The sequence below is a fragment of the Chiloscyllium punctatum genome, unplaced genomic scaffold, assembly GCF_047496795.1.
Source record: "Chiloscyllium punctatum isolate Juve2018m unplaced genomic scaffold, sChiPun1.3 scaffold_171, whole genome shotgun sequence".
In the NCBI taxonomy this organism is placed as follows: Eukaryota; Metazoa; Chordata; class Chondrichthyes; order Orectolobiformes; family Hemiscylliidae; genus Chiloscyllium; species Chiloscyllium punctatum.
The window spans coordinates 310,674-315,692 of NW_027309905.1; positions in this window are offsets into that span (position 1 = coordinate 310,674).

Below are 5,019 nucleotides of genomic sequence, written 5' to 3' on the forward strand. Positions count from 1 at the left end.
CCATGGGAAATGAAGGGGAACGGAATAGGTATAGAGTGTGTGTCTGATAGGATGTGCTTCAGAGGGATGGTGTCGACTGGAAGGGCCGAATGGCCTGCTTTCCCACACGGTCGTCATTCTCGGATTAAGGGTCAGCTATGTTGTTCAGGTCCTGGAGACACAAGTAGGCAGGATTGGGTAAAGATGGTAGCATCCCCTTTATTAGCGACATGCATGAATGGGATTGCAGGAAATTAAAGACAAGTCCACTGTTCCTGAGGTCAGGCTTCCATTCCAGGTTTTATTCATCGAACTTTAACGTTACCAGGAAGCTGAGGAAGAAACAGGGTGAACCAATTCAGATGTCAGCGCAGAAACATTTTCCGCAGCATCATGAGGAAAACTGACAAATTGCTCCGAGTAAGAGTTTGTCTTTCAGAAATGTTAGTTCACAGAGATGTTTTTTGTTCCACTCAAGCCCTTAAGAAATTGATTAACAATTTAACTAAGACTTGAAATGTAAGAACACACCGGGCGATGAGTCACGTCTGGAAACTGTGTTTACAAGCCAGATGTTTGATAACTGATGATGATGCAATAGGCTGAAGGACCATTGGCCATGCTTTTAAAAACTCAAAAACTGTCATTTTTCAACTGAACAAAATAGGCAAAAACAAAGTCATCAAGAAAAGTTCCAAGCATTACATATGTCGTCCTTGGTGCGAAAGTGCTGAAATGCAGCTGTCTCAATGCTATTTCCCAATGTTGATTTCCAATCAGGGAAAAAAAATATTGTTGTTCCTTATGGAAATCTTAAATTGAACATGAGTTCCTGACATCACAGAACAGCAAAGGTAGCAGTTCTGTCAGAGTCAGTGAGAATTTCATATCGGAGATGAAATCAAATGGGAAGAAACGCTGAAATCAGTTGCCTTTGCCTGCTGAGACTCAGTACTACAAAATGATCCTTTTTGAAACATAGAGGTATTTTCAAGGATTTAATAAGTTGGATGCAGAAAGTTTGGTTCTGTGACTAGAGCACCTCGTATCGAATGAATTGGAGATGCCAGTTTTGGACTGGGGTATGCAAATGTGAATATCATACAACCCCAGGTTATAGTTAAACAGGTTTAATTGGAAGTACTAGCTTTCGGACCACTGCTCATTCATCAGGTGATTGTGGAGTCCACAGTTGTAAGTCACAAAATTTATAGCATATGTTTACAGTGTGATGTAACTGAAATTGTACATTGAAAAATACCTTGATTGTTTGCTAAGTCGCCGATCTGTTAGAATGACCATGTGAGCTTCACTTCTTTCATATGTAAAGTGCAAAACTTTTTTATTTTAAAGTTTCACTCTCAGGTGAAGTTTAACAACTGGTGTCTGCCCCCATGTGCTGCTGTCTGTTCCATAATGTTTAGACTGATTCTCATTTATAAAAATGAGTTACCAGAGACTTACATGGATTCATGCAGTTTTTGAGCAAAGTACAATGTAACTGTGCAAGTATAAATTCACCCCACAGACGTATGTGTGTGTGTGTGTGTGTGTGTGTGTGTGCGTGCACGCGCGCGTGCACACTCGTGTGTAGGAGGGTCTCTGTTTGTAGATAGGGCAATGGGATCACCTGGACTGTGACATGAACCCAATGACCATGGGTACCGAATTTAGCTTTCAGTCTCTGCGGGGGTATTTTTAGCTGCTGCCTGTTCCGAAGACCGCCTTGGAGGATTGTCACCCGAAGATCCGAGGTCGAATGTCCTGGATCACTGAAGTGTTCTCCAACTGGGAAGGGGCACACCTGTCTGTTGATTGATGTGCAGCACCCGTTCCATTGCTGTCGCCTCTGCTCAGCTTCACCAATGTACCATGTTGTTTTTTTAGATGAGCGTCAGTCTAAACATTATGGCATAGACGCAGCACTCAGGGACTAGCACCTTCAACATATTATCTGTGCTGACACTAACTGGTAAAGTCCACCTGAGAATGTAACTGTCAAAAGAAAGTTTTTCGATTTACATAAGAAAGAAATGAACCTAACATAGTCATTCTAACAAATGGAAGACTTAACAAGCAATCAAGGTATTTTTCCAATGAATAATTTCAGTGACATGACACTGTAACCTTTCGCTATAAATTCTGTACCTTACCACTGTGTACTCCACAGCCACCTGATGAAGGAGCAGCTCTCCAAATGCTATTGTTTCCATTAAACCTGTTGGACTATGAAATGGTGTTGTGCGATTTTTAACTTCGTATAAGAATGCGGATCTCACAATTAAAATAGAGACGAAGAAACATTTATTCTCTCAGACAGTTCTGTATCAGTGGACTTTCTTGTCGCAGAAGGCTGTTGAGGAAGTGTCATTAAGTGTAATGAGGCTGAGATCGGTAGATCTTCAAAGAGCAAAGACATCAAGCGTTATGGCAAAAGGCAAGAAAGTGCAGTTCAAGTTTATCAGATCAGATATGGAACCATTCAATAGTGGAACAGACTTGGTGGTCTGAATGGTGACTATTTGTTCCTAAAATTGTTGGCCTGAATATGAAGCTGCAAAACAGACCTGAGTAAAACGTGCCAAATTTTTAAAAAGCGTGGTCCCTCAGAGCACTGAACCGAGGTGCAATGTACAAAGAACAGCACACAAAGGGCAGACAATATTGGGCAATTGATCCGAAGTGATCAGTATACCAAGGTAAACAGGAAAACCGATATTCAGTATCTACATTGTACCTGGCTCCACGAGGCATGTCGTTAACTCTCACAAACCACTATTCACCTTCCGTTTTCCTGACGACCCCTCCGTTCTTGTTTTAAACTGATTGAACGTCAGGCAATTGCCGATGACATTGCTGATGTGGAACTGTAGCATATAGAACATAGAACATGAGAGTGCAGTACAGGCCCTTCGGCCATCGATGTCGCGCAGCCCTGTCATACTAATCCGAAGCCCATCCCATCTACACTATTCCATGTACGTCCATATGCCTCTCCAATGATGACTTAAATGCACTTAATCTTGGCGAATCTACCACCGCTACAGGCAAAGCATTCCATGTCCGAACTACTCTCTGAGTAAAGAAACTACCTCTGACATCTGTCTTATACCTTTCTCCCCTCACTTTAAAGTTGTGACCCTCGTGTTTGCCGTCTCCAAACTTGTCCACCCTATCTAAACCTCTGATTATCTTGTATGTCTCTATTAAGTCACCTCTCAATCTTCTCTCCAACGAGGACAGCCTCAAGGCCCTCAGTCTTTCCTCATAATACATTCCTTCCATACCAGGCAACATGCTAGAAAATCCCCTCTGCACTCTTTCCAAAGCGTCAACATCCTTCTTATAATGCGGGACCAGAACTGTTGACAATACTTCAAATGTGGCAGTACCAGATCTTTGTTCAGCTTCAGCATAACCTTCTGATTCCAGAACTCAATCCCTCTATTAATAAAAGCCAAAACACTGTTTTCCTTCTTAACAACCCTGTCAATCTGGGTGGCAACTTTCAGGGATGTGTGTACATGGACACCGAGATCTCTCTGCTCATCTGCACTCCCAAGAATCTTACCATTAGCCCAGTACTTTGCATTCCGATTACTCCGTCCAAAGTGTATCACCTCACACTTGTCCACATTAAACTCAATTTGCCACCTCTCAGCCCAGCTCTGCATCCTATCTATGTCTCTCTGCAACCTACTACATCCTTCGTCACGATCCACAACTCCACCGACCATAGTGTTGCCCGCAAATTTACTAACCCACCCTTCTAAGCCCTCATCCAGGTCATTTATAAAAATGACGAATAGCCCTGGACCCAACATCGACCCTTGCGGAATCCCGCTAGTAACTGGACACCAAGATGAACATGTTGCATCAACTACAACACTCTGTTTTCTTTGAGCGAGCCAATTACTGATTCAAACTGCTATGTTTCCCACAATCCCATTCCTCCACATTTTGTATAATAGCCTACTGTGGGAATCTTATCGAACACCTTGCTGAAATCAATATACAGAACATCAACCTGCTTACTCTCATCTACCTGTTTGGTCACTTTGTCAAAAAACTCATAAGATTCGTTAGGCACGACCTTTACAAAACCATGCTGACTGTCCCTGACCAGATTATTCTTTTCTAGATGATTATAAATCCTACCTCTTATAATCTTTTCCAACGCTTTACCAACAACTGAATTGAGACTCACTGGTCTGTAATTACCAGGGTTGTCTCTACTACCCTTCTTGAACAAGAGAACCACATTTGCAATCCTCCAGTCCTCAGTCCCTATTCCTGTAGATAATGATGATTTCTGGATCAATGGCACAGGCTCGGCATTCTCTTCATTTGCTTCCCAGAGGATTCTAGGATAGATCCCATCTGGCCCAGAGGACTTGTCTATTTTCACACTCTACAGTATTTCTTATACCTCTTCCTTGTGAACCTCAATCTCTTCGAGTCGAGATGCAATTATCTCTGTATCTTCCTCGCCAACATTTTCATTTTATATAGTGAACACTGTCGAAAAATATTTATTTAGTGTTTCCCATGTCTCCTCTGACTCCACACACAACTTCCCACTATTATTCTTGATTGACCCTAATTTAACTCTCGTCATTCTTTTATTCCTGACATACCTGTGGAAAGCCTTAGGGTTAACCCTGATCCTATCCGCCAACAACTTCTCATGTCTCCTCCTGGCTCTCATGTCTGCTCCTGGTTCTTCTGAGCTCTCTTATTAGGTCATGCAGGGAAACGATTCTGTCTGCTGCACATCATCATTCTGCTTCGAAATATCAGGCAGTATTTCATATTGATTACTGTACACGTTAACCTTTAACAAGCCATGACAGTGAAATCACTGAATCCTCATCACGAAACTACCAGGGAAGATTTCTGTTAAAATCACCCTGGACACCAAGAAATTCGCCATTCTATTCTCCCATCCTTCTGTGCGTGATCTCCTCGGCCCTATTCCGGTCTTGTTGGTTGGTTTACAATACTGAGGCTATCCAATCATCTTTGCATTTCAGTTTCTAA